Source organism: Patiria miniata, unplaced genomic scaffold (assembly GCF_015706575.1).
Source record: "Patiria miniata isolate m_02_andy unplaced genomic scaffold, ASM1570657v1 HiC_scaffold_29, whole genome shotgun sequence".
Taxonomy (NCBI): domain Eukaryota; kingdom Metazoa; phylum Echinodermata; class Asteroidea; order Valvatida; family Asterinidae; genus Patiria; species Patiria miniata.
The window spans coordinates 27353521-27365983 of record NW_024037068.1 but is presented as its reverse complement, the minus strand read 5'-3'; the positions used below and the strand labels follow the sequence as shown (position 1 = coordinate 27365983).

At 39.1% G+C, this 12463-nt stretch overlaps 1 long non-coding RNA gene across 1 annotated transcript; it reads right to left on the bottom strand.

The window, feature by feature from the left end:
- Positions 1-9707: 9707 nt before the first annotated feature.
- LOC119735407 lies at positions 9708-11241 on the bottom strand. The gene is made up of 2 exons (XR_005272160.1): positions 11166-11241; positions 9708-10200 (listed from the first exon to the last, which is right to left on the bottom strand). It is a non-coding gene; the product is annotated as an uncharacterized LOC119735407 (long non-coding RNA).
- Between the last annotated feature and the right edge of the window lie 1222 nt (positions 11242-12463).

The window sequence follows — 12463 nt, the reverse complement described above, 5'->3', positions numbered from 1 at the left end:
ACCTCACTCAATAGTCTCAGGTTGCTACAGTGGAGAAACAGCAGCTTTGATGTGACTTACTTTAGGATGTCTGATATCCTCATAGACTTTACTCCCACACCTACCCACAATGTGTTAAACAGGGATCCTGCTCATTACACCTTCATTAAAGATGATCCTTCATATCCACTAACAATCAATACAGTCACATTGGATGATGAGGCACGATACTGGTGTGTTGTCAATACAGCGTCAACTGGTACAAAGGATGGCTCATTGGACGTCCGCATCAGAGGTATGTACACTGACAGTTGTCATTTTTCTACAAAATAGTTGTGCGAAAAGAGCTGTTGCCCGACAAATATTGGCTGGTTCTCTCTTTTTTTGAGTTGGGAAAGGGTTTACCTACATACCCTTTTAATAAGTCACTGTAGCGCCCGAAAACCGCCCGGCCAATTACTCACTATAGCACCCGAAAACGTGACCCGAGCACTCTTTGGTATAGGTTTTTGTTAGTATTACAAGTTATGCTCAGAATATACCTTATTAAAAAAGAGGCTTGTCTAACTCCCCAAAATAATTTACGCCCAAACATAAACAATTGTTGTATTTTTTGGTTTGTAATAAACCAGAATGAATAAAAGAAAATGTATATTAACGAATTTGTGTAAACGTTATTGTTGTGTGCGAGCTTGCCCTGTGTTGCTCTATAAAACTGTATTTATTCAAAATTGTTTGTTATATTTTGATTTTATATTGATAAAATAAAAACATGTAGAGACAATAACTATACATTGCACTTTATTGTGATGTAATTGTGAAGTCATATTACGATTCGTTAAACGGTAACCTTTCTAACTTAACAGTAAATTTCATTTGCAGATTTGTACAAATGGAAGACTGAGTGGTAACTAAACTCACATTTGTCTTACAATGCCTGCATACAATTAGCCAAGACTGAGATGAGGTATAAAAGGAAAAGCAGTTGCAGCTTTGAAATGACAGAAAGTAACGTTCACCTGTCGTTTTAATGATCCATGTTCATACGTCAAACCCATAAAGAACCTACGGCGACCTGGGAAAATGTCAGTGTGGGTTACGCCCTTTATCGATGCAAATTTAAGGAGAAACCCACTGTTCTAAAATACTTAATACATTGAAAGCAACGGTCAGAGTTTAGTTCATTCATTTTAGAAATGATGAAGGCTCCAGGGAAGTTCAAAATCATTCAGGTCAGTATTTCCGGGTTCACGAAGTACGTTCTTTAAAGACAACCGGCATGCAGCACATCGATCCTAGCCAGCTACCGCTCACGACGGGAATGTCACACGGCACGTGGAGGAAATGGCACGGGTAACCTTCACACTCGTCCTGGTGGAGTGGTGGTTGAGCTGTTGTGGTTGCTTCCAGGTAAGAAAAAGCAAGTGTATTCTCTAATGAAACACATACTACTATTGTGTAGACTTAGAAAACACCAAGCATTATTTTCCGGCATCTTATTAAGCTATACATTTCCGCCCCCTTTTTTTACTTCCAAATATGTAGGCCTAATATTTCAAATTGAAATGAAGACTCAAAATTTCTGTGGTATAATATTTCGATTTTCAAAGCTTGGGTTTGAATTCAAAACATGATTTGATCTTAAGTGAATAATTTCACATCAGGTATCTTTTTCAACCCCCTACGAGTCAATAAGAGGTGTTCATGGTTGAATCCAAGATGAGAGGTGATATAAAACATGAGACACATCGTGACACCTGCCTTCTTAAGGGCCCCGATTTTTTTTTGGATTCTAGATGCTCTGTGGTGCGATCTGAGGCAATTTCTGACCACTTTAACCAATGTGTTTTTGAGGAAAAGATGGTGGTGTACTCATTGCCTGCCTTTATTACGATGTCACATTAAAAAAAAAAAAATTGGTTTCGTTTGGGGGGGGGGGGTATGGCCCCCTTTGGCCCCCCCCCCTGGATCCGCCCTTGCCTTCAATCATTAATGAGACGAAACGTCTTTTTTGATCAGACATAAAGTTAATTAAACAGAGTAATCACCGATTCCAAACGAAATGACTACCATTTCGAAAAGGCGCCAAGGCAACCCAATTTGCATAACGAAAATAAAGTGCGGGCGCTGCGCTAGCTCCATCCACTGTGGCGCTATATTTAATTTCCATTCAGCCCTGACAACAGTGAATTTCCGGGATCATAATAGCATTACCTTCTGATAATGTACTTTCAACAAGCTTTAATAGAAGGCTTGTCAAGCACGCGATGAGCAGCCAGATCCAGATCAAGAGACATTCAACGCTTCGGCCAACAGCAAATGCATGTGACGGGAAATGGCGTCAGTAGAAAGTTTGTACCTGGTTGCATTTGTGTTGACCTGCTTTATGCCTGGTAGGTATTGACTTTAAGTGATTTATACACAATGAAACCAAAAATAGTACAGTTACTTATTATCTTTGATTTTCACAGACTTTGATGCACTGATGTAGTGGACTTATTTTGATCTTTATTAAGAAAAGGTTCTAGACTTTCTAAGATGAAAGATCATGATTTACTTAAAAAAAAACAAAAAAAACACCACAATAAACATTATATGGAATTCAATTATACACACCTTTAACAAGTGATTGGTTTGAAGATTAAACTGTTTTCATCTGTAAAAGGCTGACCAAGGTAGTTTTTGACAGGTGTTATATTATTAAACACAATTTAAAAAAATAATAAAGCGAATAATGAAATTTAGAAATGTGCAAATTGTATTGTTAAAGGGAAGTATCGCAAAATGAAGACTTTTGGAAAGGGGTGACAAATAAAAGCACGTTTAGGGAAATCGTTTTAAAAAGATTGCTTTTGTGGACCGTTCACAGGTGCCCACTCCCAAGGTGTAGTGATGCCAGAACGTGTGTATGGTGAGGAAGGGGGTGTTGCTACCGTTAACTGCAGCTATGAGGCCAGAGATAAGTCTTACTCTCTGTATCTGGTGCAGTGGAGGAAAGGTGACGAGGATTTTCTCTCCGCGACTCAGATTGCTTATTACGTCAGAAGGGAACCTGCGACTCCAATATACCCACTGGGGAATTCAAAGTACACCATGTCCATTGACACTATCAACAGCAGCAGCGTGTTAACCATCTCTTCACTTGAGCTTATAGTTGATAGTGGGAAGTACTGGTGCTCTGTTGTGTTTCAGAAATCGGGCTTTACGAACCAAATTTATGAAGGCTCAACCTCGCTAACTGCTGTTGGTGAGTATGGCTTTATTATTTGCCAGTTTGACTTGCTCCTTTAATTGTACATCATTGTTCCAGGCGATGATGACAACTGCGCGTAACTCGTTGAGGTTTCGACTTTTGACCTTTGCAATGCCTTGCTAACAAGTGTATGCACCTGCAACATACAGACCGGACGAACAACCAATGCCAGGTTACCAAAGAAACAGAAAGGAACGATCATTTTTTCCTGTTAACTAATTTCCCGTTAGATCACTTCGCATGTTCTGTGCAAGTCTGGCGAAAACTACAATGCTTTAACCACCTTCAGGTATATTGAATTATTGGCATTCATAGCAAAAGTAACCTACTGATTTATTGTCAAAATGTCACCGTGAAATTATGGGGTCCGCTCATAGGTCCGATGCCTAAATGAGAATCAGAGGTTTGTGCAAAATCACAAAAGGGTATTGACGTAAATAAAACAGAAGAAAAGTAATAAAACCAAATAAACACTAGTTTAAAAAAGTAAACAACACGATCAATCGATCAGTGGAAATAACTTATAAAAATAATTTATAAGAGCATTCTTGGGAATGTTTGCACTCTCGTCGTTTACTTTCAGGTATCTTTTTCAACCCCCTACGAGTCAATAAGAGGTGTTCATGGTTGAATACACGATGAGAGGTGATATAAAACATGAGACACATCGTGACACCTGCCTTCTTAAGGGCCCCGAAATTTTCTTCCAAACTGAAGCATTTTAAAAGCATTTCTAAACCGGGAAGTTCAAGTTTATAATGGTGATGTTTACTCAGTGCCTCCATAGTTAAATTTACTTTGTGAATTCAAGGCCTTTGTTGCCGGAAATAGACAACAATGCAGTATAGGTGAACCCCAGGCCGCAACGTGAATAGCAAAAACCAGATTCACATGGGTCCTGGTAAACTGTAGTCTGTGGACCTCTCACTTTCAACATTTCAAAATGGCACCATCCCGGATGTCCTGCGCCTCCGCTCAATGCATTATCGTCGCATTGCTGTTTGTAATTCAAGGTAAGAATTATTAAAGAGTGTTTATGATGATTTAATTAGGAGCAGTTGAGATATCCAGGTCCCCCTTATCTTTTGGATGTATCATGCAATACCTAGAGTGGGCAATATATCGTAGTCTTTTCGTAGTCCCATTAGTTTCCGTTTGAATAAGAAACGTGTTCGTCAATATTCGTTCTAATTGTAAATATGATTGTTTATTTCAACTTTACGTTGACATATTTTGAAGAGGGACTGTGATGTAGAATGTTTCTTTTGACATCAAAGGACATGCTGAGATTTTATATAGTGGACAATACCATAGGAAACATGTTCATGTTGTACTTATGGAAATACATTATGTCAATTAAGATCATTACTATCCAGATATATATTTCTTAATGAACGTTCAAGTACATTACGTTTTCAGGTCAATTTGATTAGTTTTTGAAACTCGAAACAAGGAAATTCAATTTCAAAATCCAAATATACTTCGTGACCCTGCACTTGACTTTTTTTTTCTTTGGTGGAAATAAAATACACGATAGCACTCACGATATACACAACCAAACAACAATAGTGAATTAGGTAGGCCTACAAACAGAGTTAAGTAACGCATAGCCGTATAGGCCTCCATGCAGTTTTGGATAAATGGGGGGGGGGGGGGATGACTGCTCTCCTTTTTGTTCTATCTTTGAAAAGTGCATCTCCATCGGCATGCTGTCTGTGATAGATGTACATAGATGATAGATATACATGATGTACATTTTTCGCCCTAAATAATTTCGTAAATAAGAAAAATTCAGTGGGGTGAAAATAGTGGCTTTTCAAAATGTGTATTCACGTACACATTTGTATACATATTTGAAAATACATATGCCATATAATATGTCAGAAAAATATGAATATCGCTTAACGATTCTTGTACATGTACTCACTTGTGTTTTTCCACTTCCATTCATGCAGTTGGTGCACAACCGATTGTGTCAGGTGCATCATGGGTTGATGTTGGCATGACAACGACCCTGCAGTGCGCACCGACCTCATCACCCAATAGTCTCAGGTTGCTACAGTGGAGAAACAGCAGCTTTGATGTGACTTACTTTAGGATGTCGGATATCCTAATAGACTTTACTACAATACCTACTGTTACTGTGTTAAACAGGGATCCTGCTCATTACACCTTTAGTAAAGATGATCCTTCATATCCACTAACAATCAATACAGTCACACTGGATGATGAGGCACGATACTGGTGCGTTGTCAATACAGCGTCAACTGGTACAAAGGATGGCTCATTGGACGTTCGCATCAGAGGTATGTACACAGACAGTTGTCATTTTTTTTTCTACAAAATAGTTGTGCGAAAAGAGCTGTTGCCCGACAAATATTGGCTGGTTCTCTCTTTTTTGAGTTGGGAAAGGGTTTACCTACATACCCTTTTAATAAGTCACCGTAGCGCCCGAAAACCGCCCGGCCAATTACTCACTATAGCGCCCGAAAACGTGACCCGAGCACTCTTTGGTATAGGTTTTTGTTAGTATTACAAGTTATGCTCAGAATATACCCTATTAAAAAACGAGGCTTGTCTAACTCCCCAAAATAATTTACGCCCAAACATAAACAATTGTTGTATTTTTTGGTTTGTAATAAACCAGAATGAATAAAAGAAAATGTATATGAACGAATTTGTGTAAACGTTATTGTTGTGTGCGAGCTTGCCCTGTGTTGCTCTATAAAACTGTATTTATTCAAAATTGTTTGTTATATATTGATTTTATATTGATAAAATAAAAACATGTCGAAACAATAACTATACACTGCACCTTATTGTGATGTAATTGTGAAGTCATATTACGATTCGTTAAACGGTAACCTTTCTAACTTAACAGTAAATTTCATTTGCAGATTTGTACAAATGGAAGACTGAGTGGTAACTAAACTCACATTTGTCTTACAGTGCCTGCATACAATTAGCCAAGACTGAGATGAGGTATAAAAGGAAAAGCAGTTGCAGCTTTGAAATGACAGAAAGTAACGTTCACCTATCGTTTTAATAATCCATGTTCATACGTCAAACCCATAAAGAACCTACGGCGACCTGGGAAAATGTCAGTATGGGTTACGCCATTTATCGATGCAAATTTAAGGAGAAACCCACTGTTCTAAAATACTTAATACATTGAAAGCAAGGGTCAGAGTTTAGTTCATTCATTTTAGAAATGATGAAGGCTCCAGGGAAGTTCAAAATCATTCAGGTCAGTATTTCCGGGTTCACCATGTACGTGTACTTTAAAGACAACCGGCATGCAGCACATGGATCCTAGGCAGCTACCGCTCATGACGGGAATGTCACACGGCACGTGGAGGAAATGGCACGGGTAACCTTCATACTCGTCCTGGTGGTTGAGCTGTAAAAAAAAGCAAGTGTACTCTCTAATGAAACACATACTACTATTGTGTAGACTTAGAAGACACCAGGCATTATTTTCCGGCATCTTATTAAGCTATACATTTCCGCCCCCTTTTTTTTACTTCCAAATATGTAGGCCTAATATTTCAAATTGAAATGAAGACTCAAAATTTCAGTGGTATAATATTTCGATTTTCCAAGCTTGGGTTTAAATTCAAAACATGATTTGATCTTAAGTGAATAATTTCACATCAGGTATCTTTTTCAACCCCCCACGAGTCAATAAGAGGTGTTCATGGTTGAATACACGATGAGAGGTGATATAAAACATGAGACACATCGTGACACCTGCCTTCAATCATTAATGAGACGAAACGTCTTTTTTATCTGACATAATGTATAATTAAACAGAATAATCACCGATTCCAAACGAAATGACTACCAAAGAAGACTGAGAAACTCAGTATTATAGTCGTGCATTGTAGACCTCCAAACGCCTTATGCACACTCAGCGTTATTTTGAATGTTCTCTTCATTTAACGATTTTAGTGTCCAAGAGGGCCGAATACCTCAATGACTTACTTACCGTCACTTGTGATTTTGACTTGCTTGATTCAGATGATAACATAGACTATACCACTTATTATACCAAATTGTTCTTGGTCCTGCTTCACTGGGCTTGCCCAGTCCTGTCTTATTTCAGCCATAAGATATAAGATGTGGTAGGTTCTTTACTCTAAGATTGGTATTGGCGTCGAACCCATCATTGTCTTCTATGTTCTTGTTTCAACTAGGTACATCATCCCAGAGTATCGTTGTAACCACTGCATCATGGGTTGATATCAAGGATCAAACAGTAATGACGTGCTCAGTGCAGGGTCATGTAATTTTGGATCTACAATGGGTACAGACGGGACTTCAGTGAAGTTAGTAGTGGCAGAGGTGTTTTGATCTTTGGTTACGACCCAACCACTGAACCACAAATCACCCACGGGCTCGTGGTGAATGCATCTCGTTATGAGTTTGTAGTCGGTGGTGATTTTCCTCTGACAATCAAGTCTGTTGAAGTGGATGACGAGGGAAAGTACTGGTGTGGTGTCACCACGGACAATTTTATCCTGCTGAGAGATAGTTCGATCCTTAATATTCGAGGTGAGTGACGTGCGTCCGTCAGGGTGTAATATTATTCTGAGGTGCACTTTAAATTGGTATTTGTATAGTTCCAGGATCAGGATACACCAAAGAAAACATCGTTTTCAAAAAATGCTAAACTTATTAAAAATGTCAACTTGTATACAAGCAGTGGCGTAGCCAGGAATTTTTCAGTGGGGGGGGGGGGGGGCCGCTGGGGGGGGGGCTGGAACATTTCATGGGGGGGGGGCGTCAAGCAGGGGCGTCAATCGCTTCTCAAAAGTGTGTGGGGGGGGGACATACCTTGATCATAACTGATGCGCGCGAAGCGCGAAACCCTTACGGCGTGGGGGTTCGGGGCCCGCTTAAGGGCCCCCAAAAAATTGGATTCTAGATGTGCTGTGGTGTGATTTGAAGCAATATTTACGACTTTCCTCCATGCTTTTACTAATATTTTCTTGGCAAAAGATAATTATTTGAACATCGTTTTCGAGGTTGGAGACATTGAATCAGCTATCGGTATTCTGAGCTATTGGCGTGGGGTTCGGGGCCCGCTTAAGGGCCCCGAAAAAAATTGGATTTTCGATGCTTTGTGGTGAGATCTGAGGCAATTTCTTACCACCTTAACCAATAATTATCTTAGCACAAAAGATAATAATTTAAACATACGTTTCGAGGTTTTCTCAGCTAAAGGAATAAGAAAATTTTGTGAACATTGTTTTCGAGGTTGGAGTCATTGAATCAGCTACCAAAATTCTGAGCTATAGGCGTGGGGTTCGGGGCCCGCTTAAGGGCCCCGAAAATGTTTGGATTCTAAATGCTCTGTGGTGCTATCTGAGGCAATTTCTGACCACTTTAACCAATATTTTCTAAGCAAAAGATACATTGTAGTACATAATAGGGCCCATGGCGTCATGTAGATCAATGATAATTTTTTTAGAAACTCAAAATCTCAGTGGGGGGTGGGGGGGGGGGGGGGACGGGGGGGCGGCAAGGTTTCATGGGGGGGGGCGGTCGCCCCCATGCCTTCGTTGGTCTCATTGAAAAATGATTTAGTGCCAACTGGATTGATATGATGTACATAAAATCGAGCAAAACTAGACAACCTTCCGTTTCGATTCGTTTAGCGTTTGTTTTGAAATATTTTGGGCGAATGATCATTATTGTCATTACAGCTTTTTTCTTTGACAAGGCTTACGTTGACTACCTTTTGTCTGAACATACAGAGACAAGTTTGGTGTTTGCACGGGCACCAACAGTATCCATAAGTATTAACTAATACCTAAAACGGATAATGTTTAACAAAAGTATAAGATATCAAAAACACCGAATGTAGCCAAAATTAACACTTAATTAGATATACCAATGATATCTTCAGCGTTAACATTCAGTACAAAATCCCACATACCTCACGGCGCAATAGTTCAATCCGTTAAGTCAAGGTTCGTTTCTTTACATACACACAAAGAAAACCCTTAGTTCACGCACGTGCCATTTTCGCATTGCTTTTGTTAGCAAAGGTCGGCCTCAGTTCACTTCTTTCAGTCGATGGTGAGGGAGTGAACATGTTTTTTTGGGTAGTTCGATATGGCACACACAGCTAGCCAACACTACCAGGGTTCACCAGGAAGTCCCCTTGAAGTGGCACATTTGTTTCCCGTATGATCTCTTGATTACACATTAACTCAGTAGCTGTATTAAAGTGCATGTTCCAAGGCCAGAGATCAACAGACAACAGGTGATAATGTTTGACGTGCGTGTTCCCGAATAAGTTCTAACACAACGTGGAATGTGAATCCGCAGGAAACGACTTCTGCACGACACAAGGAGGTTGCATGTTTCCCTGATAATGCATGTGTAACCCAGAAAAATGGAACAAAGGAATTGGACCTAGGATCTCTAGAAAATCGCGAGGAAAATTAAGTTGGCAAAGAGACAGAGATTCAAGAGCTATCACTGGAACGCATTTATTTCTCCTGAACGACAATTAAAAAAACAAACTAAACCAAAAATAAAATTATGAGACTCGAAGAACAACCGATTTTGTACCTGACACTCAGCCAACCTTGATGTTCTCCTAACCAAGCAAATGTAAATGACCTTTGACTTTCCCTAAAGATAAAAAACTGCTATGAACCAAAAAAAACTCAGTATAATGATCACAACTGAAACTAAGTAAATGAAGCAAAAATAGACTAAAAAAATCTAAAATGACACGAACCAATAGACAAAAAAAAAAAACTCAATCACTTCAAGCCATAAACCAACCAAAAACCATAAACCAGATAAAAAATAAAGAAACCAACAACTAAAACCTAGAACGAAGATTTAAAATTAAAACCAACAATAAAAACCTAAGAATTAAAACCAACTAAAATTAAAACCAATACAGCATCAAAAGACGGTCATAAATCGAAAACAACAGCTTAAACAACCTGTAGAAATAATAAAAAACGCAAAGTAAGTATAGAACTAAATGAGTACATTATAAATCCTAATAATAACTAGGCCAACCTAAAACAGGTGCTCTATTCTGGCAATACCACACACTCATCCTTATCAATGCGATTAAGAACTTCTGACCACTGCATAAACAATCAACAGTGCTGAGTTGCCACAAGCATAGTTATGTGTGCTCCAGGTAACAACACTAACTTTCTTGTGCATACTAATGAGTCTTGCCTTGTCCATGTGCTTATCTCCAAGGTCATCTACTAGGCTCTGTGGCCAAATCCAGCCACCCAGGCTGTCAGCTAGAGAGTTTACAAGTCACTTAGCACTTCTTGCATACGTACACTGGGGAACCACCATGTCTTAATTATTACCACAAAACATACAAAGTGGACTAGGCAAAGTCTAAGGCCCTATTATCTTAACTGGTGGTCAACCTGATAAAAAAAAGACACTGTGGCTGGGCAATGTCCCTTCAGAAAAGTGAAGAAATGCATCATACATGTGCACAAGTAGGGACTCATTATACAGAATAAATGACAAGTGAAGGATTTACTTCCAACTATCTAAATTCTAACACTATTGGTTAAATAAAAAATCCAGCTATGGAAAAGATGAAATACACCTGTGCAAAACTTAAAAGATCACTTGTTTTCTTCTCAAGTTCTCATACAACGAAAAAGTAAAGTTGTAAACCATGGGACTAACCATCGGATACGACATACATGTAGTATAATGCACAAAAATACATCGCGCCAAAGTAACTCTCTTGTGAATCAATCTTAAACTCCAAGTGTACTTGAACTTCACACTCCGTATAACAAGAAAAGAACGAGGAAATTTCAATCTCAGGCCACAAGAACAAAAGTACCAATTGGATCACTAAATATTTATCTATTAAATGTACTTTCACTTCTTAGTTAACAAAACAACAAAAACTTGAGCTTACCGAATCCAGCAGCAGACCAAACTTTCAGGGTAGAAAAGCCATAGATTTTCAAGGGAATCTGCAGAGCAAAACTAAATGATGCCGCCCTGCCTTCTACCAGTCTGCAAAATGAGGCATGGACCACACCCTTACAGAAATGTCCCATGTAATTCCCATGGGAAATTTTCCCATGGGACCCCATGGGATTTGCATGGTGAATTGGACACCATGTAGCATGGGATTTTTCCCATGGGAGTTTTCCCATTGGCTTTTTCCCATGGGAATTTTGTATGGGCTTTTTCCCATGTATGGTTTCCTTTCATTTCTCAAAAAAATTATTGCTCCATGGTATTTTTCAATAACAACTTCCTACACATTTTAACCCTGTGTGTTAAGTGCTATTCAGCAAAATAGGTAAAGCACATCACGGAACTCCGATGGGGGTTGTTCCACGTAATAGGAGTGGCTTGTGCACTCTATGACCATGCCCACATCATTGCTCCCATACCACTTGTCAAGTTGTACCATATTATCACAGTGTTCCCAATTTATTTTCTCATAAATGTTTCCAACCATAATAATAAATGAATATATATTATCCAAAGTTTGAATGACACATTGTCCACATAAAAAAATACTGTATGCATCATTTAACTTCACTTATCAACATAAAAATTCAAAAATGTGCAATTACAACACTCGTTATTGTCAGAGATTCTCACAAAAATGTCCCATGGTGGTCCCATGGTGTCCCATGGTGTTCCCATGGTGTCCCATGGTGTTTATCCCATTGTGTTCAATTGGTGAACATCCACAGGAGTTTCCCATGGTCAGCTTAACAAATAGAATCTTGATAACCTCTATGGCCACAAGGGAAATATTTTTAATTGAATTCAAATTTACAGCTAGGCGAATAAGTAATTAAATCAAAGAAAGGTTTGCCTATAACTTGGGAGTGCAATTTGGTCTATGATGGTTTTTCATGGCACATGCATGTTCTCCAGTATAACCCGGCAGTGTCCCCGTGCTGCCTTTTAAATCTCCATGGTGTTCCCATTCTATCCATAATTTATATCACCCACATTATGGTGTACCCATGTGTCTAAAACCCCCATATCCTCATGGTGTACCCATGTGTCTAAAATCCCCATGATGTTCCCATGGTGTCCAGTAAATCCCCATGGTGTTCCCATGGTGACATACAATCCCAATGGTGTTCCCATGGTGTCCATAAAATCCCCATGGTGTTCCCATGGTGTCCATAAAATCCCCATGGGGTTCCCATGATGTTCCTATGGTGTTCATTAATTCCACATGGT